Source organism: Ambystoma mexicanum, unplaced genomic scaffold (genome assembly GCF_040938575.1).
Source record: "Ambystoma mexicanum isolate Mex_15411 unplaced genomic scaffold, UKY_AmexF1_1 Mex_scaf1, whole genome shotgun sequence".
In the NCBI taxonomy this organism is placed as follows: Eukaryota; Metazoa; Chordata; class Amphibia; order Caudata; family Ambystomatidae; genus Ambystoma; species Ambystoma mexicanum.
This window is the reverse complement of record NW_027182324.1, coordinates 3,390,086-3,411,919: the sequence shown is the minus strand read 5'-3', so window position 1 is coordinate 3,411,919 and position 21,834 is coordinate 3,390,086. Positions and strand designations below refer to the sequence as shown.

At 40.8% G+C, this 21,834-nt stretch overlaps 18 non-coding genes across 18 annotated transcripts; all 18 read right to left on the bottom strand.

Annotated features, from left to right (window-relative positions):
* Positions 1 to 1,124: 1,124 nt before the first annotated feature.
* TRNAT-AGU (transfer RNA threonine (anticodon AGU)) lies at positions 1,125 to 1,198 on the bottom strand. The gene has a single exon. It is a non-coding gene; the product is annotated as a tRNA-Thr (tRNA).
* A 392-nt stretch (positions 1,199 to 1,590) lies between these two features.
* TRNAT-AGU (transfer RNA threonine (anticodon AGU)) lies at positions 1,591 to 1,664 on the bottom strand. Its single transcript has one exon. It is a non-coding gene; the product is annotated as a tRNA-Thr (tRNA).
* Positions 1,665 to 2,432: 768 nt separating this feature from the next.
* Positions 2,433 to 2,506, bottom strand: TRNAT-AGU (transfer RNA threonine (anticodon AGU)). The gene has a single exon. It is a non-coding gene; the product is annotated as a tRNA-Thr (tRNA).
* Positions 2,507 to 3,273: 767 nt separating this feature from the next.
* TRNAT-AGU (transfer RNA threonine (anticodon AGU)) lies at positions 3,274 to 3,347 on the bottom strand. Its single transcript has one exon. It is a non-coding gene; the product is annotated as a tRNA-Thr (tRNA).
* A 767-nt stretch (positions 3,348 to 4,114) lies between these two features.
* Positions 4,115 to 4,188, bottom strand: TRNAT-AGU (transfer RNA threonine (anticodon AGU)). Its single transcript has one exon. It is a non-coding gene; the product is annotated as a tRNA-Thr (tRNA).
* Positions 4,189 to 6,633: 2,445 nt separating this feature from the next.
* Positions 6,634 to 6,707, bottom strand: TRNAT-AGU (transfer RNA threonine (anticodon AGU)). The gene has a single exon. It is a non-coding gene; the product is annotated as a tRNA-Thr (tRNA).
* A 767-nt stretch (positions 6,708 to 7,474) lies between these two features.
* On the bottom strand, positions 7,475 to 7,548 carry TRNAT-AGU (transfer RNA threonine (anticodon AGU)). Its single transcript has one exon. It is a non-coding gene; the product is annotated as a tRNA-Thr (tRNA).
* A 1,231-nt stretch (positions 7,549 to 8,779) lies between these two features.
* On the bottom strand, positions 8,780 to 8,853 carry TRNAT-AGU (transfer RNA threonine (anticodon AGU)). The gene has a single exon. It is a non-coding gene; the product is annotated as a tRNA-Thr (tRNA).
* A 768-nt stretch (positions 8,854 to 9,621) lies between these two features.
* Positions 9,622 to 9,695, bottom strand: TRNAT-AGU (transfer RNA threonine (anticodon AGU)). The gene has a single exon. It is a non-coding gene; the product is annotated as a tRNA-Thr (tRNA).
* Positions 9,696 to 10,462: 767 nt separating this feature from the next.
* Positions 10,463 to 10,536, bottom strand: TRNAT-AGU (transfer RNA threonine (anticodon AGU)). The gene has a single exon. It is a non-coding gene; the product is annotated as a tRNA-Thr (tRNA).
* Positions 10,537 to 12,981: 2,445 nt separating this feature from the next.
* TRNAT-AGU (transfer RNA threonine (anticodon AGU)) lies at positions 12,982 to 13,055 on the bottom strand. Its single transcript has one exon. It is a non-coding gene; the product is annotated as a tRNA-Thr (tRNA).
* A 767-nt stretch (positions 13,056 to 13,822) lies between these two features.
* Positions 13,823 to 13,896, bottom strand: TRNAT-AGU (transfer RNA threonine (anticodon AGU)). The gene has a single exon. It is a non-coding gene; the product is annotated as a tRNA-Thr (tRNA).
* A 765-nt stretch (positions 13,897 to 14,661) lies between these two features.
* Positions 14,662 to 14,735, bottom strand: TRNAT-AGU (transfer RNA threonine (anticodon AGU)). Its single transcript has one exon. It is a non-coding gene; the product is annotated as a tRNA-Thr (tRNA).
* Positions 14,736 to 15,968: 1,233 nt separating this feature from the next.
* Positions 15,969 to 16,042, bottom strand: TRNAT-AGU (transfer RNA threonine (anticodon AGU)). Its single transcript has one exon. It is a non-coding gene; the product is annotated as a tRNA-Thr (tRNA).
* Positions 16,043 to 17,651: 1,609 nt separating this feature from the next.
* Positions 17,652 to 17,725, bottom strand: TRNAT-AGU (transfer RNA threonine (anticodon AGU)). Its single transcript has one exon. It is a non-coding gene; the product is annotated as a tRNA-Thr (tRNA).
* A 767-nt stretch (positions 17,726 to 18,492) lies between these two features.
* On the bottom strand, positions 18,493 to 18,566 carry TRNAT-AGU (transfer RNA threonine (anticodon AGU)). The gene has a single exon. It is a non-coding gene; the product is annotated as a tRNA-Thr (tRNA).
* Positions 18,567 to 20,174: 1,608 nt separating this feature from the next.
* On the bottom strand, positions 20,175 to 20,248 carry TRNAT-AGU (transfer RNA threonine (anticodon AGU)). The gene has a single exon. It is a non-coding gene; the product is annotated as a tRNA-Thr (tRNA).
* Positions 20,249 to 21,015: 767 nt separating this feature from the next.
* Positions 21,016 to 21,089, bottom strand: TRNAT-AGU (transfer RNA threonine (anticodon AGU)). Its single transcript has one exon. It is a non-coding gene; the product is annotated as a tRNA-Thr (tRNA).
* Positions 21,090 to 21,834: the final 745 nt, after the last annotated feature.

Genomic DNA, 21,834 nt, shown 5'->3' with positions numbered 1-21,834 from the left:
CAGACTTTTAATCTGAGGGTCCAGGGTTCAAGTTCCTGTTCAGGCGTACCTTTGCTTCTTTTACAAAAAATTAAGCAGGAAATATGAATTGCTCATTCTAATATGTGCTATTTCTGATGGCATCGCAACCTTGGGCAATATAACTCTAAGGTAGTGGAGTCCAGAGTTCTTGGATGCTTTGCCAACATTTCAAGCCTGACTGTGCTTCTAAATAGCATGAAATAGCAATCTTTGTACAAAGTTTTAATATTGGGGAGACAGATTGGTCGAAAAAAAAGCAGACAGGCGCTGCTGAGATTCGAACTCAGGATCTCCTGTTTACTAGACAGGCGCTTTAACCAACTAAGCCACAACACCTTTTTTGCATCTGGTCTCCTTTCCTTCCTCATGTAATCATTTAGAAGTGAAATCCACTTTTTTAAGGCTGGGCTTCTGTTGCAATATAACTTTTCAAAATGTTTTCCAATTGACTGAAACTCCATTGCACAAAACGAGCATGTCATTAATCGTCGATTTAGAGTGGACTGCATTGCCCAGTGTGTGCATTGAGGAGCACATGTTCGTCTTTACTGGGGAGCAAGTTTGCACTCATGAATGTGGCAAAACATTCAAATCCGTAAGTGGGTGAACATTAAAGTCCTAGATGCTGCAAATCTCTATATCTGGATACGGAATGACTGAAAAAAGTTATGTCTCCAGTGTCAAAATGTGTGTAATGCACTAGTAATTCATTTCCTTTATTGACCAGTGAGGTAGCCATGTATGGAGGTGCTGTAGAGTGAAAATCAAGTTTCAAATGGGCAGTGATCCTTGTGCCTGGATAGCTCAGTCGGTAGAGCATCAGACTTTTAATCTGAGGGTCCAGGGTTCAAGTCCCTGTTCAGGCGTACCTTTGCTTCTTTTACAAAAAATTAAGCAGGAAATATGAATTGCTCATTCTAATATGTGCTATTTCTGATGGCATCGCAACCTTGGGCAATATGACTCTAAGGTAGTGGAGTCCAGAGTTCTTGGATGCTTTGCCAACATTTCAAGCCTGACTGTGCTTCTAAATAGCATGAAACAGCAATCTTTGTACAAAGTTTTAATATTGGGGAGACAGATTGGTCGAAAAAAAAGCAGACAGGCGCTGCTGAGATTCGAACTCAGGATCTCCTGTTTACTAGACAGGCGCTTTAACCAACTAAGCCACAGCACCTTTTTTGCATCTGGTCTCCTTTCCTTCCTCATGTAATCATTTAGAAGTGAAATCCACTTTTTTAAGGCTGGGCTTCTGTTGCAATATAACTTTTCAAAATGTTTTCCAATTGACTGAAACTCCATTGCACAAAACGAGCATGTCATTAATCGTCGATTTAGAGTGGACTGCATTGCCCAGTGTGTGCATTGAGGAGCACATGTTCGTCTTTACTGGGGAGCAAGTTTGCACTCATGAATGTGGCAAAACATTCAAATCCGTAAGTGGGTGAACATTAAAGTCCTAGATGCTGCAAATCTCTATATCTGGATACGGAATGACTGAAAAAAGTTATGTCTCCAGTGTCAAAATGTTAATATTGGGGAGACAGATTGGTCGAAAAAAAAGCAGACAGGCGCTGCTGAGATTCGAACTCAGGATCTCCTGTTTACTAGACAGGCGCTTTAACCAACTAAGCCACAGCACCTTTTTTGCATCTGGTCTCCTTTCCTTCCTCATGTAATCATTTAGAAGTGAAATCCACTTTTTTTAAGGCTGGGCTTCTGTTGCAATATAACTTTACAAAATGTTTTCCAATTGACTGAAACTCCATTGCACAAAACGAGCATGTCATTAATCGTTGATTTAGAGTGGACTGCATTGCCCAGTGTGTGTATTGAGGAGCACATGTTCGCCTTTACTGGGGAGCAATTTTGCACTCATGAATGTGGCAAAACATTCAAATCCGTAAGTGGGTGAACATTAAAGTCCTAGATGCTGCAAATCTCTATATCTGGATACGGAATGACTGAAAAAAGTTATGTCTCCAGTGTCAAAATGTGTGTAATGCACTAGTAATTCATTTCCTTTATTGACCAGTGAGGTAGCCATGTATGGAGGTGCTGTAGAGTGAAAATCAAGTTTCAAATGGGCAGTGATCCTTGTGCCTGGATAGCTCAGTCGGTAGAGCATCAGACTTTTAATCTGAGGGACCAGGGTTCAAGTCCCGGTTCAGGGGTATCTTTGCTTCTTTTACAAAAAATTTAGCAGGAAATATGAATTGCTCATTCTAATATGTGCTATTTCTGATGGCATGGCAACCTTGGGCAATATGACTCTAAGGTAGTGGAGTCCAGAATTCTTGGATGCTTTGCCAACATTTCAAGCCTGACTGTGCTTCTAAATAGCATGAAATAACAATCTTTGTACAAAGTTTTAATATTGGGGAGACAGATTGGTCGAAAAAAAAGCAGACAGGCGCTGCTGAGATTCGAACTCAGGATCTCCTGTTTACTAGACAGGCGCTTTAACCAACTAAGCCACAGCACCTTTTTTGCATCTGGTCTCCTTTCCTTCCTCATGTAATCATTTAGAAGTGAAATCCACTTTTTTAAGGCTGGGCTTCTGTTGCAATATAACTTTTCAAAATGTTTTCCAATTGACTGAAACTCCATTGCACAAAACGAGCATGTCATTATTCGTCGATTTAGAGTGGACTGCATTGCCCAGTGTGTGCATTGAGGAGCACATGTTCGTCTTTACTGGGGAGCAAGTTTGCACTCATGAATGTGGCAAAACATTCAAATCCGTAAGTGGGTGAACATTAAAGTCCTAGATGCTGCAAATCTCTATATCTGGATACAGAATGACTGAAAAAAGTTATGTCTCCAGTGTCAAAATGTGTGTAATGCACTAGTAATTCATTTCCTTTATTGACCAGTGAGGTAGCCATGTATGGAGATGCTGTAGAGTGAAAATCAAGTTTCAAATGGGCAGTGATCCTTGTGCCTGGATAGCTCAGTCGGTAGAGCATCAGACTTTTAATCTGAGGGTCCAGGGTTCAAGTCCCTGTTCAGGCGTACCTTTGCTTCTTTTACAAAAAATTAAGCAGGAAATATGAATTGCTCATTCTAATATGTGCTATTTCTGATGGCATCGCAACCTTGGGCAATATGATTCTAAGGTAGTGGAGTCCAGAGTTCTTGGATGCTTTGCCAACATTTCAAGCCTGACTGTGCTTCTAAATAGCATGAAATAGCAATCTTTGTACAAAGTTTTAATATTGGGGAGACAGATTGGTCGAAAAAAAAGCAGACAGGCGCTGCTGAGATTCGAACTCAGGATCTCCTGTTTACTAGACAGGCGCTTTAACCAACTAAGCCACAGCACCTTTTTTGCATCTGGTCTCCTTTCCTTCCTCATGTAATCATTTAGAAGTGAAATCCACTTTTTTAAGGCTGGGCTTCTGTTGCAATATAACTTTTCAAAATGTTTTCCAATTGACTGAAACTCCATTGCACAAAACGAGCATGTCATTAATCGTTGATTTAGAGTGGACTGCATTGCCCAGTGTGTGTATTGAGGAGCACATGTTCGCCTTTACTGGGGAGCAATTTTGCACTCATGAATGTGGCAAAACATTCAAATCCGTAAGTGGGTGAACATTAAAGTCCTAGATGCTGCAAATCTCTATATCTGGATACGGAATGACTGAAAAAAGTTATGTCTCCAGTGTCAAAATGTGTGTAATGCACTAGTAATTCATTTCCTTTATTGACCAGTGAGGTAGCCATGTATGGAGGTGCTGTAGAGTGAAAATCAAGTTTCAAATGGGCAGTGATCCTTGTGCCTGGATAGCTCAGTCGGTAGAACATCAGACTTTTAATCTGAGGGTCCAGGGTTCAAGTCCCTGTTCAGGCGTACCTTTGCTTCTTTTACAAAAAATTAAGCAGGAAATATGAATTGCTCATTCTAATATGTGCTATTTCTGATGGCATCGCAACCTTGGGCAATATGACTCTAAGGTAGTGGAGTCCAGAGTTCTTGGATGCTTTGCCAACATTTCAAGCCTGACTGTGCTTCTAAATAGCATGAAATAGCAATCTTTGTACAAAGTTTTAATATTGGGGAGACAGATTGGTCGAAAAAAAAGCAGACAGGCGCTGCTGAGATTCGAACTCAGGATCTCCTGTTTACTAGACAGGCGCTTTAACCAACTAAGCCACAGCGCCTTTTTTGCATCTGGTCTCCTTTCCTTCCTCATGTAATCATTTAGAAGTGAAATCCACTTTTTTAAGGCTGGGCTTCTGTTGCAATATAACTTTTCAAAATGTTTTCCAATTGACTGAAACTCCATTGCACAAAACGAGCATGTCATTAATCGTCGATTTAGAGTGGACTGCATTGCCCAGTGTGTGCATTGAGGAGCACATGTTCGTCTTTACTGGGGAGCAAGTTTGCACTCATGAATGTGGCAAAACATTCAAATCCGTAAGTGGGTGAACATTAAAGTCCTAGATGCTGCAAATCTCTATATCTGGATACGGAATGACTGAAAAAAGTTATGTCTCCAGTGTCAAAATGTGTGTAATGCACTAGTAATTCATTTCCTTTATTGACCAGTGAGGTAGCCATGTATGGAGGTGCTGTAGAGTGAAAATCAAGTTTCAAATGGGCAGTGATCCCTGTGCCTGGATAGCTCAGTCGGTAGAGCATCAGACTTTTAATCTGAGGGTCCAGGGTTCAAGTCCCTGTTCAGGCGTATCTTTGCTTCTTTTACAAAAAATTAAGCAGGAAATATGAATTGCTCATTCTAATATGTGCTATTTCTGATGGCATCGCAACCTTGGGCAATATGACTCTAAGGTAGTGGAGTCCAGAGTTCTTGGATGCTTTGCCAACATTTCAAGCCCGACTGTGCTTCTAAATAGCATGAAATAGCAATCTTTGTACAAAGTTTTAATATTGGGGAGACAGATTGGTCGAAAAAAAAGCAGACAGGCGCTGCTGAGATTCAAACTCAGGATCTCCTGTTTACTAGACAGGCGCTTTAACCAACTAAGCCACAGCACCTTTTTTGCATCTGGTCTCCTTTCCTTCCTCATGTAATCATTTAGAAGTGAAATCCACTTTTTTAAGGCTGGGCTTCTGTTGCAATATAACTTTTCAAAATGTTTTCCAATTGACTGAAACTCCATTGCACAAAACGAGCATGTCATTAATCGTCGATTTAGAGTGGACTGCATTGCCCAGTGTGTGCATTGAGGAGCACATGTTCGTCTTTACTGGGGAGCAAGTTTGCACTCATGAATGTGGCAAAACATTCAAATCCGTAAGTGGGTGAACATTAAAGTCCTAGATGCTGCAAATCTCTATATCTGGATACGGAATGACTGAAAAAAGTTATGTCTCCAGTGTCAAAATGTGTGTAATGCACTAGTAATTCATTTCCTTTATTGACCAGTGAGGTAGCCATGTATGGAGGTGCTGTAGAGTGAAAATCAAGTTTCAAATGGGCAGTGATCCTTGTGCCTGGATAGCTCAGTCGGTAGAGCATCAGACTTTTAATCTGAGGGTCCAGGGTTCAAGTCCCTGTTCAGGCGTACCTTTGCTTCTTTTACAAAAAATTAAGCAGGAAATATGAATTGCTCATTCTAATATGTGCTATTTCTGATGGCATCGCAACCTTGGGCAATATGACTCTAATGTAGTGGAGTCCAGAATTCTTGGATGCTTTGCCAACGTTTCAAGCCTGACTGTGCTTCTAAATAGCATGAAATAATCTTTGTACAAAGTTTTAATATTGGGGAGACAGATTGGTCGAAAAAAAAGCAGACAGGCGCTGCTGAGATTCGAACTCAGGATCTCCTGTTTACTCGACAGGCGCTTTAACCAACTAAGCCACAGCACCTCTTTTGCATCTGATATCCTGTCCTTCCTCATGTAATCATTTAGAAGTGAAATCCACTTTTTTTAAGGCTGGGCTTCTGTTGCAATATAACTTTACAAAATGTTTTCCAATTGACTGAAACTCCATTGCACAAAACGAGCATGTCATTAATCGTCGATTTAGAGTGGACTGCATTGCCCAGTGTGTGCATTGAGGAGCACATGTTCGTCTTTACTGGGGAGCAAGTTTGCACTCATGAATGTGGCAAAACATTCAAATCCGTAAGTGGGTGAACATTAAAGTCCTAGATGCTGCAAATCTCTATATCTGGATACGGAATGACTGAAAAAAGTTATGTCTCCAGTGTCAAAATGTGTGTAATGCACTAGTAATTCATTTCCTTTATTGACCAGTGAGGTAGCCATGTATGGAGGTGCTGTAGAGTGAAAATCAAGTTTCAAATGGCAGTGATCCATCTGCCTGGATAGCTCAGTCGGTAGAGCATCAGACTTTTAATCTGAGGGTCCAGGGTTCAAGTCCCTGTTCAGGCGTACCTTTGCTTCTTTTACAAAAAATTAAGCAGGAAATATGAATTGCTCATTCTAATATGTGCTATTTCTGATGGCATCGCAACCTTGGGCAATATGACTCTAAGGTAGTGGAGTCCAGAGTTCTTGGATGCTTTGCCAACATATTAAGCCTGACTGTGCTTCTAAATAGCATGAAATAGCAATCTTTGTACAAAGTTTTAATATTGGGGAGACAGATTGGTCGAAAAAAAGCAGACAGGCGCTGCTGAGATTCGAACTCAGGATCTCCTGTTTACTAGACAGGCGCTTTAACCAACTAAGCCACAGCACCTTTTTTGCATCTGGTCTCCTTTCCTTCCTCATGTAATCATTTAGAAGTGAAATCCACTTTTTAAAGGCTGGGCTTCTGTTGCAATATAACTTTTCAAAATGTTTTCCAATTGACTGAAACTCCATTGCACAAAACGAGCATGTCATTAATCGTCGATTTAGAGTGGACTGCATTGCCCAGTGTGTGCATTGAGGAGCACATGTTCGTCTTTACTGGGGAGCAAGTTTGCACTCATTAATGTGGCAAAACATTCAAATCCGTAAGTGGGTGAACATTAAATTCTTAGATGCTGCAAATCTCTATATCTGGATACGGAATGACTGAAAAAAGTTATGTCTCCAGTGTCAAAATGTGTGTAATGCACTAGTAATTCATTTCCTTTATTGACCAGTGAGGTAGCCATGTATGGAGGTGCTGTAGAGTGAAAATCAAGTTTCAAATGGGCAGTGATCCTTGTGCCTGGATAGCTCAGTCGGTAGAGCATCAGACTTTTAATCTGAGGGTCCAGGGTTCAAGTCCCTGTTCAGGCGTACCTTTGCTTCTTTTACAAAAAATTAAGCAGGAAATATGAATTGCTCATTCTAATATGTGCTATTTCTGATGGCATCGCAACCTTGGGCAATATGACTCTAAGGTAGTGGAGTCCAGAGTTCTTGGATGCTTTGCCAACATTTCAAGCCTGACTGTGCTTCTAAATAGCATGAAACAGCAATCTTTGTACAAAGTTTTAATATTGGGGAGACAGATTGGTCGAAAAAAAAGCAGACAGGCGCTGCTGAGATTCGAACTCAGGATCTCCTGTTTACTAGACAGGCGCTTTAACCAACTAAGCCACAGCACCTTTTTTGCATCTGGTCTCCTTTCCTTCCTCATGTAATCATTTAGAAGTGAAATCCACTTTTTTAAGGCTGGGCTTCTGTTGCAATATAACTTTTCAAAATGTTTTCCAATTGACTGAAACTCCATTGCACAAAACGAGCATGTCATTAATCGTCGATTTAGAGTGGACTGCATTGCCCAGTGTGTGCATTGAGGAGCACATGTTCGTCTTTACTGGGGAGCAAGTTTGCACTCATTAATGTGGCAAAACATTCAAATCCGTAAGTGGGTGAACATTAAAGTCCTAGATGCTGCAAATCTCTATATCTGGATACGGAATGACTGAAAAAAGTTATGTCTCCAGTGTCAAAATGTGTGTAATGCACTAGTAATTCATTTCCTTTATTGACCAGTGAGGTAGCCATGTATGGAGGTGCTGTAGAGTGAAAATCAAGTTTCAAATGGCAGTGATCCATCTGCCTGGATAGCTCAGTCGGTAGAGCATCAGACTTTTAATCTGAGGGTCCAGGGTTCAAGTCCCTGTTCAGGCGTACCTTTGCTTCTTTTACAAAAAATTAAGCAGGAAATATGAATTGCTCATTCTAATATGTGCTATTTCTGATGGCATCGCAACCTTGGGCAATATGACTCTAAGGTAGTGGAGTCCAGAGTTCTTGGATGCTTTGCCAACATATTAAGCCTGACTGTGCTTCTAAATAGCATGAAATAGCAATCTTTGTACAAAGTTTTAATATTGGGGAGACAGATTGGTCGAAAAAAAGCAGACAGGCGCTGCTGAGATTCGAACTCAGGATCTCCTATTTACTAGACAGGCGCTTTAACCAACTAAGCCACAGCACCTTTTTTGCATCTGGTCTCCTTTCCTTCCTCATGTAATCATTTAGAAGTGAAATCCACTTTTTTAAGGCTGGGCTTCTGTTGCAATATAACTTTTCAAAATGTTTTCCAATTGACTGAAACGCCATTGCACAAAACGAGCATGTCATTAATCGTCGATTTAGAGTGGACTGCATTGCCCAGTGTGTGCATTGAGGAGCACATGTTCGTCTTTACTGGGGAGCAAGTTTGCACTCATGAATGTGGCAAAATATTCAAATCCGTAAGTGGGTGAACAGTAAAGTCCTAGATGCTGCAAATCTCTATATCTGGATACGGAATGACTGAAAAAAGTTATGTCTCCAGTGTCAAAATGTTAATATTGGGGAGACAGATTGGTCGAAAAAAAAGCAGACAGGCGCTGCTGAGATTCGAACTCAGGATCTCCTGTTTACTAGACAGGCGCTTTAACCAACTAAGCCACAGCACCTTTTTTGCATCTGGTCTCCTTTCCTTCCTCATGTAATCATTTAGAAGTGAAATCCACTTTTTTTAAGGCTGGGCTTCTGTTGCAATATAACTTTACAAAATGTTTTCCAATTGACTGAAACTCCATTGCACAAAACGAGCATGTCATTAATCGTTGATTTAGAGTGGACTGCATTGCCCAGTGTGTGTATTGAGGAGCACATGTTCGCCTTTACTGGGGAGCAATTTTGCACTCATGAATGTGGCAAAACATTCAAATCCGTAAGTGGGTGAACATTAAAGTCCTAGATGCTGCAAATCTCTATATCTGGATACGGAATGACTGAAAAAAGTTATGTCTCCAGTGTCAAAATGTGTGTAATGCACTAGTAATTCATTTCCTTTATTGACCAGTGAGGTAGCCATGTATGGAGGTGCTGTAGAGTGAAAATCAAGTTTCAAATGGGCAGTGATCCTTGTGCCTGGATAGCTCAGTCGGTAGAGCATCAGACTTTTAATCTGAGGGACCAGGGTTCAAGTCCCGGTTCAGGGGTATCTTTGCTTCTTTTACAAAAAATTTAGCAGGAAATATGAATTGCTCATTCTAATATGTGCTATTTCTGATGGCATCGCAACCTTGGGCAATATGATTCTAAGGTAGTGGAGTCCAGAGTTCTTGGATGCTTTGCCAACATTTCAAGCCTGACTGTGCTTCTAAATAGCATGAAATAGCAATCTTTGTACAAAGTTTTAATATTGGGGAGACAGATTGGTCGAAAAAAAAGCAGACAGGCGCTGCTGAGATTCGAACTCAGGATCTCCTGTTTACTAGACAGGCGCTTTAACCAACTAAGCCACAGCACCTTTTTTGCATCTGGTCTCCTTTCCTTCCTCATGTAATCATTTAGAAGTGAAATCCACTTTTTTAAGGCTGGGCTTCTGTTGCAATATAACTTTTCAAAATGTTTTCCAATTGACTGAAACTCCATTGCACAAAACGAGCATGTCATTAATCGTTGATTTAGAGTGGACTGCATTGCCCAGTGTGTGTATTGAGGAGCACATGTTCGCCTTTACTGGGGAGCAATTTTGCACTCATGAATGTGGCAAAACATTCAAATCCGTAAGTGGGTGAACATTAAAGTCCTAGATGCTGCAAATCTCTATATCTGGATACGGAATGACTGAAAAAAGTTATGTCTCCAGTGTCAAAATGTGTGTAATGCACTAGTAATTCATTTCCTTTATTGACCAGTGAGGTAGCCATGTATGGAGGTGCTGTAGAGTGAAAATCAAGTTTCAAATGGGCAGTGATCCTTGTGCCTGGATAGCTCAGTCGGTAGAACATCAGACTTTTAATCTGAGGGTCCAGGGTTCAAGTCCCTGTTCAGGCGTACCTTTGCTTCTTTTACAAAAAATTAAGCAGGAAATATGAATTGCTCATTCTAATATGTGCTATTTCTGATGGCATCGCAACCTTGGGCAATATGACTCTAAGGTAGTGGAGTCCAGAGTTCTTGGATGCTTTGCCAACATTTCAAGCCTGACTGTGCTTCTAAATAGCATGAAATAGCAATCTTTGTACAAAGTTTTAATATTGGGGAGACAGATTGGTCGAAAAAAAAGCAGACAGGCGCTGCTGAGATTCGAACTCAGGATCTCCTGTTTACTAGACAGGCGCTTTAACCAACTAAGCCACAGCGCCTTTTTTGCATCTGGTCTCCTTTCCTTCCTCATGTAATCATTTAGAAGTGAAATCCACTTTTTTAAGGCTGGGCTTCTGTTGCAATATAACTTTTCAAAATGTTTTCCAATTGACTGAAACTCCATTGCACAAAACGAGCATGTCATTAATCGTCGATTTAGAGTGGACTGCATTGCCCAGTGTGTGCATTGAGGAGCACATGTTCGTCTTTACTGGGGAGCAAGTTTGCACTCATGAATGTGGCAAAACATTCAAATCCGTAAGTGGGTGAACATTAAAGTCCTAGATGCAGCAAATCTCTATATCTGGATACGGAATGACTGAAAAAAGTTATGTCTCCAGTGTCAAAATGTGTGTAATGCACTAGTAATTCATTTCCTTTATTGACCAGTGAGGTAGCCATGTATGGAGGTGCTGTAGAGTGAAAATCAAGTTTCAAATGGGCAGTGATCCCTGTGCCTGGATAGCTCAGTCGGTAGAGCATCAGACTTTTAATCTGAGGGTCCAGGGTTCAAGTCCCTGTTCAGGCGTATCTTTGCTTCTTTTACAAAAAATTAAGCAGGAAATATGAATTGCTCATTCTAATATGTGCTATTTCTGATGGCATCGCAACCTTGGGCAATATGACTCTAAGGTAGTGGAGTCCAGAGTTCTTGGATGCTTTGCCAACATTTCAAGCCTGACTGTGCTTCTAAATAGCATGAAATAGCAATCTTTGTACAAAGTTTTAATATTGGGGAGACAGATTGGTCGAAAAAAAAGCAGACAGGCGCTGCTGAGATTCAAACTCAGGATCTCCTGTTTACTAGACAGGCGCTTTAACCAACTAAGCCACAGCACCTTTTTTGCATCTGGTCTCCTTTCCTTCCTCATGTAATCATTTAGAAGTGAAATCCACTTTTTTAAGGCTGGGCTTCTGTTGCAATATAACTTTTCAAAATGTTTTCCAATTGACTGAAACTCCATTGCACAAAACGAGCATGTCATTAATCGTCGATTTAGAGTGGACTGCATTGCCCAGTGTGTGCATTGAGGAGCACATGTTCGTCTTTACTGGGGAGCAAGTTTGCACTCATGAATGTGGCAAAACATTCAAATCCGTAAGTGGGTGAACATTAAAGTCCTAGATGCTGCAAATCTCTATATCTGGATACGGAATGACTGAAAAAAGTTATGTCTCCAGTGTCAAAATGTGTGTAATGCACTAGTAATTCATTTCCTTTATTGACCAGTGAGGTAGCCATGTATGGAGGTGCTGTAGAGTGAAAATCAAGTTTCAAATGGGCAGTGATCCTTGTGCCTGGATAGCTCAGTCGGTAGAGCATCAGACTTTTAATCTGAGGGTCCAGGGTTCAAGTCCCTGTTCAGGCGTACCTTTGCTTCTTTTACAAAAAATTAAGCAGGAAATATGAATTGCTCATTCTAATATGTGCTATTTCTGATGGCATCGCAACCTTGGGCAATATGACTCTAATGTAGTGGAGTCCAGAATTCTTGGATGCTTTGCCAACGTTTCAAGCCTGACTGTGCTTCTAAATAGCATGAAATAATCTTTGTACAAAGTTTTAATATTGGGGAGACAGATTGGTCGAAAAAAAAGCAGACAGGCGCTGCTGAGATTCGAACTCAGGATCTCCTGTTTACTCGACAGGCGCTTTAACCAACTAAGCCACAGCACCTCTTTTGCATCTGATCTCATGTCCTTCCTCATGTAATCATTTAGAAGTGAAATCCACTTTTTTTAAGGCTGGGCTTCTGTTGCAATATAACTTTACAAAATGTTTTCCAATTGACTGAAACTCCATTGCACAAAACGAGCATGTCATTAATCGTCGATTTAGAGTGGACTGCATTGCCCAGTGTGTGCATTGAGGAGCACATGTTCGTCTTTACTGGGGAGCAAGTTTGCACTCATGAATGTGGCAAAACATTCAAATCCGTAAGTGGGTGAACATTAAAGTCCTAGATGCTGCAAATCTCTATATCTGGATACGGAATGACTGAAAAAAGTTATGTCTCCAGTGTCAAAATGTGTGTAATGCACTAGTAATTCATTTCCTTTATTGACCAGTGAGGTAGCCATGTATGGAGGTGCTGTAGAGTGAAAATCAAGTTTCAAATGGCAGTGATCCATCTGCCTGGATAGCTCAGTCGGTAGAGCATCAGACTTTTAATCTGAGGGTCCAGGGTTCAAGTCCCTGTTCAGGCGTACCTTTGCTTCTTTTACAAAAAATTAAGCAGGAAATATGAATTGCTCATTCTAATATGTGCTATTTCTGATGGCATCGCAACCTTGGGCAATATGACTCTAAGGTAGTGGAGTCCAGAGTTCTTGGATGCTTTGCCAACATATTAAGCCTGACTGTGCTTCTAAATAGCATGAAATAGCAATCTTTGTACAAAGTTTTAATATTGGGGAGACAGATTGGTCGAAAAAAAGCAGACAGGCGCTGCTGAGATTCGAACTCAGGATCTCCTGTTTACTAGACAGGCGCTTTAACCAACTAAGCCACAGCACCTTTTTTGCATCTGGTCTCCTTTCCTTCCTCATGTAATCATTTAGAAGTGAAATCCACTTTTTAAAGGCTGGGCTTCTGTTGCAATATAACTTTTCAAAATGTTTTCCAATTGACTGAAACTCCATTGCACAAAACGAGCATGTCATTAATCGTCGATTTAGAGTGGACTGCATTGCCCAGTGTGTGCATTGAGGAGCACATGTTCGTCTTTACTGGGGAGCAAGTTTGCACTCATTAATGTGGCAAAACATTCAAATCCGTAAGTGGGTGAACATTAAATTCTTAGATGCTGCAAATCTCTATATCTGGATACGGAATGACTGAAAAAAGTTATGTCTCCAGTGTCAAAATGTGTGTAATGCACTAGTAATTCATTTCCTTTATTGACCAGTGAGGTAGCCATGTATGGAGGTGCTGTAGAGTGAAAATCAAGTTTCAAATGGGCAGTGATCCTTGTGCCTGGATAGCTCAGTCGGTAGAGCATCAGACTTTTAATCTGAGGGTCCAGGGTTCAAGTCCCTGTTCAGGCGTACCTTTGCTTCTTTTACAAAAAATTAAGCAGGAAATATGAATTGCTCATTCTAATATGTGCTATTTCTGATGGCATCGCAACCTTGGGCAATATGACTCTAAGGTAGTGGAGTCCAGAGTTCTTGGATGCTTTGCCAACATTTCAAGCCTGACTGTGCTTCTAAATAGCATGAAACAGCAATCTTTGTACAAAGTTTTAATATTGGGGAGACAGATTGGTCGAAAAAAAAGCAGACAGGCGCTGCTGAGATTCGAACTCAGGATCTCCTGTTTACTAGACAGGCGCTTTAACCAACTAAGCCACAGCACCTTTTTTGCATCTGGTCTCCTTTCCTTCCTCATGTAATCATTTAGAAGTGAAATCCACTTTTTTAAGGCTGGGCTTCTGTTGCAATATAACTTTTCAAAATGTTTTCCAATTGACTGAAACTCCATTGCACAAAACGAGCATGTCATTAATCGTCGATTTAGAGTGGACTGCATTGCCCAGTGTGTGCATTGAGGAGCACATGTTCGTCTTTACTGGGGAGCAAGTTTGCACTCATTAATGTGGCAAAACATTCAAATCCGTAAGTGGGTGAACATTAAAGTCCTAGATGCTGCAAATCTCTATATCTGGATACGGAATGACTGAAAAAAGTTATGTCTCCAGTGTCAAAATGTGTGTAATGCACTAGTAATTCATTTCCTTTATTGACCAGTGAGGTAGCCATGTATGGAGGTGCTGTAGAGTGAAAATCAAGTTTCAAATGGCAGTGATCCATCTGCCTGGATAGCTCAGTCGGTAGAGCATCAGACTTTTAATCTGAGGGTCCAGGGTTCAAGTCCCTGTTCAGGCGTACCTTTGCTTCTTTTACAAAAAATTAAGCAGGAAATATGAATTGCTCATTCTAATATGTGCTATTTCTGATGGCATCGCAACCTTGGGCAATATGACTCTAAGGTAGTGGAGTCCAGAGTTCTTGGATGCTTTGCCAACATATTAAGCCTGACTGTGCTTCTAAATAGCATGAAATAGCAATCTTTGTACAAAGTTTTAATATTGGGGAGACAGATTGGTCGAAAAAAAGCAGACAGGCGCTGCTGAGATTCGAACTCAGGATCTCCTGTTTACTAGACAGGCGCTTTAACCAACTAAGCCACAGCACCTTTTTTGCATCTGGTTTCCTTTCCTTCCTCATGTAATCATTTAGAAGTCAAATCCACTTTTTTAAGGCTGGGCTTCTGTTGCAATATAACTTTACAAAATGTTTTCCAATTGACTGAAACTCCATTGCACAAAACGAGCATGTCATTAATCGTCGATTTAGAGAGGACTGCATTGCCCAGTGTGTGCATTGAGGAGCACATGTTCGTCTTTACTGGGGAGCAAGTTTGCACTCATGAATGTGGCAAAACATTCAAATCCGTAAGTGGGTGAACATTAAAGTCCTAGATGCTGCAAATCTCTATATCTGGATACGGAATGACTGAAAAAAGTTATGTCTCCAGTGTCAAAATGTGTGTAATGCACTAGTAATTCATTTCCTTTATTGACCAGTGAGGTAGCCATGTATGGAGGTGCTGTAGAGTGAAAATCAAGTTTCAAATGGGCAGTGATCCTTGTGCCTGGATAGCTCAGTCGGTAGAGCATCAGACTTTTAATCTGAGGATCCAGGGTTCAAGTCCCTGTTCAGGCGTACCTTTGCTTCTTTTACAAAAAATTAAGCAGGAAATATGAATTGCTCATTCTAATATGTGCTATTTCTGATGGCATCGCAACCTTGGGCAATATGACTCTAAGGTAGTGGAGTCCAGAGTTCTTGGATGCTTTGCCAACATTTCAAGCCTGACTGTGCTTCTAAATAGCATGAAATAGCAATCTTTGTACAAAGTTTTAATATTGGGGAGACAGATTGGTCGAAAAAAAAGCAGACAGGCGCTGCTGAGATTCGAACTCAGGATCTCCTATTTACTAGACAGGCGATTTAACCAACTAAGCCACAGCACCTTTTTTGCATCTGGTCTCCTTTCCTTCCTCATGTAATCATTTAGAAGTGAAATCCACTTTTTTAAGGCTGGGCTTCTGTTGCAATATAACTTTTCAAAATGTTTTCCAATTGACTGAAACGCCATTGCACAAAACGAGCATGTCATTAATCGTCGATTTAGAGTGGACTGCATTGCCCAGTGTGTGCATTGAGGAGCACATGTTCGTCTTTACTGGGGAGCAAGTTTGCACTCATGAATGTGGCAAAATATTCAAATCCGTAAGTGGGTGAACAGTAAAGTCCTAGATGCTGCAAATCTCTATATCTGGATACGGAATGACTGAAAAAAGTTATGTCTCCAGTGTCAAAATGTTAATATTGGGGAGACAGATTGGTCGAAAAAAAAGCAGACAGGCGCTGCTGAGATTCGAACTCAGGATCTCCTGTTTACTAGACAGGCGCTTTAACCAACTAAGCCACAGCACCTTTTTTGCATCTGGTCTCCTTTCCTTCCTCATGTAATCATTTAGAAGTGAAATCCACTTTTTTTAAGGCTGGGCTTCTGTTGCAATATAACTTTACAAAATGTTTTCCAATTGACTGAAACTCCATTGCACAAAACGAGCATGTCATTAATCGTTGATTTAGAGTGGACTGCATTGCCCAGTGTGTGTATTGAGGAGCACATGTTCGCCTTTACTGGGGAGCAATTTTGCACTCATGAATGTGGCAAAACATTCAAATCCGTAAGTGGGTGAACATTAAAGTCCTAGATGCTGCAAATCTCTATATCTGGATACGGAATGACTGAAAAAAGTTATGTCTCCAGTGTCAAAATGTGTGTAATGCACTAGTAATTCATTTCCTTTATTGACCAGTGAGGTAGCCATGTATGGAGGTGCTGTAGAGTGAAAATCAAGTTTCAAATGGGCAGTGATCCTTGTGCCTGGATAGCTCAGTCGGTAGAGCATCAGACTTTTAATCTGAGGGACCAGGGTTCAAGTCCCGGTTCAGGGGTATCTTTGCTTCTTTTACAAAAAATTTAGCAGGAAATATGAATTGCTCATTCTAATATGTGCTATTTCTGATGGCATGGCAACCTTGGGCAATATGACTCTAAGGTAGTGGAGTCCAGAATTCTTGGATGCTTTGCCAACATTTCAAGCCTGACTGTGCTTCTAAATAGCATGAAATAACAATCTTTGTACAAAGTTTTAATATTGGGGAGACAGATTGGTCGAAAAAAAAGCAGACAGGCGCTGCTGAGATTCGAACTCAGAATCTCCTGTTTACTAGACAGGCGCTTTAACCAACTAAGCCACAGCACCTTTTTTGCATCTGGTCTCCTTTCCTTCCTCATGTAATCATTTAGAAGTGAAATCCACTTTTTTAAGGCTGGGCTTCTGTTGCAATATAACTTTTCAAAATGTTTTCCAATTGACTGAAACTCCATTGCACAAAACGAGCATGTCATTAATCGTCGATTTAGAGTGGACTGCATTGCCCAGTGTGTGCATTGAGGAGCACATGTTCGTCTTTACTGGGGAGCAAGTTTGCACTCATGAATGTGGCAAAACATTCAAATCCGTAAGTGGGTGAACATTAAAGTCCTAGATGCTGCAAATCTCTATATCTGGATACAGAATGACTGAAAAAAGTTATGTCTCCAGTGTCAAAATGTGTGTAATGCACTAGTAATTCATTTCCTTTATTGACCAGTGAGGTAGCCATGTATGGAGATGCTGTAGAGTGAAAATCAAGTTTCAAATGGGCAGTGATCCTTGTGCCTGGATAGCTCAGTCGGTAGAGCATCAGACTTTTAATCTGAGGGTCCAGGGTTCAAGTCCCTGTTCAGGCGTACCTTTGCTTCTTTTACAAAAAATTAAGCAGGAAATATGAATTGCTCATTCTAATATGTGCTATTTCTGATGGCATCGCAACCTTGGGCAATATGATTCTAAGGTAGTGGAGTCCAGAGTTCTTGGATGCTTTGCCAACATTTCAAGCCTGACTGTGCTTCTAAATAGCATGAAATAGCAATCTTTGTACAAAGTTTTAATATTGGGGAGACAGATTGGTCGAAAAAAAAGCAGACAGGCGCTGCTGAGATTCGAACTCAGGATCTCCTGTTTACTAGACAGGCGCTTTAACCAACTAAGCCACAGCACCTTTTTTGCATCTGGTCTCCTTTCCTTCCTCATGTAATCATTTAGAAGTGAAATCCACTTTTTTAAGGCTGGGCTTCTGTTGCAATATAACTTTTCAAAATGTTTTCCAATTGACTGAAACTCCATTGCACAAAACGAGCATGTCATTAATCGTTGATTTAGAGTGGACTGCATTGCCCAGTGTGTGTATTGAGGAGCACATGTTCGCCTTTACTGGGGAGCAATTTTGCACTCATGAATGTGGCAAAACATTCAAATCCGTAAGTGGGTGAACATTAAAGTCCTAGATGCTGCAAATCTCTATATCTGGATACGGAATGACTGAAAAAAGTTATGTCTCCAGTGTCAAAATGTGTGTAATGCACTAGTAATTCATTTCCTTTATTGACCAGTGAGGTAGCCATGTATGGAGGTGCTGTAGAGTGAAAATCAAGTTTCAAATGGGCAGTGATCCTTGTGCCTGGATAGCTCAGTCGGTAGAACATCAGACTTTTAATCTGAGGGTCCAGGGTTCAAGTCCCTGTTCAGGCGTACCTTTGCTTCTTTTACAAAAAATTAAGCAGGAAATATGAATTGCTCATTCTAATATGTGCTATTTCTGATGGCATCGCAACCTTGGGCAATATGACTCTAAGGTAGTGGAGTCCAGAGTTCTTGGATGCTTTGCCAACATTTCAAGCCTGACTGTGCTTCTAAATAGCATGAAATAGCAATCTTTGTACAAAGTTTTAATATTGGGGAGACAGATTGGTCGAAAAAAAAGCAGACAGGCGCTGCTGAGATTCGAACTCAGGATCTCCTGTTTACTAGACAGGCGCTTTAACCAACTAAGCCACAGCACCTTTTTTGCATCTGGTCTCCTTTCCTTCCTCATGTAATCATTTAGAAGTGAAATCCACTTTTTTAAGGCTGGGCTTCTGTTGCAATATAACTTTTCAAAATGTTTTCCAATTGACTGAAACTCCATTGCACAAAACGAGCATGTCATTAATCGTCGATTTAGAGTGGACTGCATTGCCCAGTGTGTGCATTGAGGAGCACATGTTCGTCTTTACTGGGGAGCAAGTTTGCACTCATGAATGTGGCAAAACATTCAAATCCGTAAGTGGGTGAACATTAAAGTCCTAGATGCTGCAAATCTCTATATCTGGATACGGAATGACTGAAAAAAGTTATGTCTCCAGTGTCAAAATGTGTGTAATGCACTAGTAATTCATTTCCTTTATTGACCAGTGAGGTAGCCATGTATGGAGGTGCTGTAGAGTGAAAATCAAGTTTCAAATGGGCAGTGATCCCTGTGCCTGGATAGCTCAGTCGGTAGAGCATCAGACTTTTAATCTGAGGGTCCAGGGTTCAAGTCCCTGTTCAGGCGTATCTTTGCTTCTTTTACAAAAAATTAAGCAGGAAATATGAATTGCTCATTCTAATATGTGCTATTTCTGATGGCATCGCAACCTTGGGCAATATGACTCTAAGGTAGTGGAGTCCAGAGTTCTTGGATGCTTTGCCAACATTTCAAGCCTGACTGTGCTTCTAAATAGCATGAAATAGCAATCTTTGTACAAAGTTTTAATATTGGGGAGACAGATTGGTCGAAAAAAAAGCAGACAGGCGCTGCTGAGATTCAAACTCAGGATCTCCTGTTTACTAGACAGGCGCTTTAACCAACTAAGCCACAGCACCTTTTTTGCATCTGGTCTCCTTTCCTTCCTCATGTAATCATTTAGAAGTGAAATCCACTTTTTTAAGGCTGGGCTTCTGTTGCAATATAACTTTTCAAAATGTTTTCCAATTGACTGAAACTCCATTGCACAAAACGAGCATGTCATTAATCGTCGATTTAGAGTGGACTGCATTGCCCAGTGTGTGCATTGAGGAGCACATGTTCGTCTTTACTGGGGAGCAAGTTTGCACTCATGAATGTGGCAAAACATTCAAATCCGTAAGTGGGTGAACATTAAAGTCCTAGATGCTGCAAATCTCTATATCTGGATACGGAATGACTGAAAAAAGTTATGTCTCCAGTGTCAAAATGTGTGTAATGCACTAGTAATTCATTTCCTTTATTGACCAGTGAGGTAGCCATGTATGGAGGTGCTGTAGAGTGAAAATCAAGTTTCAAATGGGCAGTGATCCTTGTGCCTGGATAGCTCAGTCGGTAGAGCATCAGACTTTTAATCTGAGGGTCCAGGGTTCAAGTCCCTGTTCAGGCGTACCTTTGCTTCTTTTACAAAAAATTAAGCAGGAAATATGAATTGCTCATTCTAATATGTGCTATTTCTGATGGCATCGCAACCTTGGGCAATATGACTCTAAGGTAGTGGAGTCCAGAGTTCTTGGATGCTTTGCCAACATTTCAAGCCTGACTGTGCTTCTAAATAGCATGAAATAGCAATCTTTGTACAAAGTTTTAATATTGGGGAGACAGATTGGTCGAAAAAAAAGCAGACAGGCGCTGCTGAGATTCGAACTCAGGATCTCCTGTTTACTAGACAGGCGCTTTAACCAACTAAGCCACAGCACCTTTTTTGCATCTGGTCTCCTTTCCTTCCTCATGTAATCATTTAGAAGTGAAATCCACTTTTTTAAGGCTGGGCTTCTGTTGCAATATAACTTTTCAAAATGTTTTCCAATTGACTGAAACTCCATTGCACAAAACGAGCATGTCATTAATCGTCGATTTAGAGTGGACTGCATTGCCCAGTGTGTGCATTGAGGAGCACATGTTCGTCTCTACTGGGGAGCTAGTTTGCACTCATGAATGTGGCAAAACATTCAAATCCGTAAGTGGGTGAACATTAAAGTCCTAGATGCTGCAAATCTCTATATCTGGATACGGAATGACTGAAAAAAGTTATGTCTCCAGTGTCAAAATGTGTGTAATGCACTAGTAATTCATTTCCTTTATTGACCAGTGAGGTAGCCATGTATGGAGGTGCTGTAGAGTGAAAATCAAGTTTCAAATGGGCAGTGATCCCTGTGCCTGGATAGCTCAGTCGGTAGAGCATCAGACTTTTAATCTGAGGGTCCAGGGTTCAAGTTCCTGTTCAGGCGTACCTTTGCTTCTTTTACAAAAAATTAAGCAGGAAATATGAATTGCTCATTCTAATATGTGCTATTTCTGATGGCATCGCAACCTTGGGCAATATAACTCTAAGGTAGTGGAGTCCAGAGTTCTTGGATGCTTTGCCAACATTTCAAGCCTGACTGTGCTTCTAAATAGCATGAAATAGCAATCTTTGTACAAAGTTTTAATATTGGGGAGACAGATTGGTCGAAAAAAAAGCAGACAGGCGCTGCTGAGATTCGAACTCAGGATCTCCTGTTTACTAGACAGGCGCTTTAACCAACTAAGCCACAGCACCTTTTTTGCATCTGGTCTCCTTTCCTTCCTCATGTAATCATTTAGAAGTGAAATCCACTTTTTTAAGGCTGGGCTTCTGTTGCAATATAACTTTTCAAAATGTTTTCCAATTGACTGAAACTCCATTGCACAAAACGAGCATGTCATTAATCGTCGATTTAGAGTGGACTGCATTGCCCATTGTGTGCATTGAGGAGCACATGTTCGTCTTTACTGGGGAGCAAGTTTGCACTCATGAATGTGGCAAAACATTCAAATCCGTAAGTGGGTGAACATTAAAGTCCTAGATGCTGCAAATCTCTATATCTGGATACGGAATGACTGAAAAAAGTTATGTCTCCAGTGTCAAAATGTGTGTAATGCACGAGTAATTCATTTCCTTTAATGACCAGTGAGGTAGCCATGTATGGAGGTGCTGTAGAGTGAAAATCAAGTTTCAAATGGGCCGTGATCCCTGTGCCTGGATAGCTCAGTCGGTAGAGCATCAGACTTTTAATCTGAGGGTCCAGGGTTCAAGTCCCTGTTCAGGCGTACCTTTGCTTCTTTTACAAAAAATTAAGCAGGAAATATGAATTGCTCATTCTAATATGTGCTATTTCTGATGGCATCGCAACCTTGGGCAATATGACTCTAAGGTAGTGGAGTCCAGAGTTCTTGGATGCTTTGCCAACATTTCAAGCCTGACTGTGCTTCTAAATAGCATGAAATAGCAATCTTTGTACAAAGTTTTAATATTGGGGAGACAG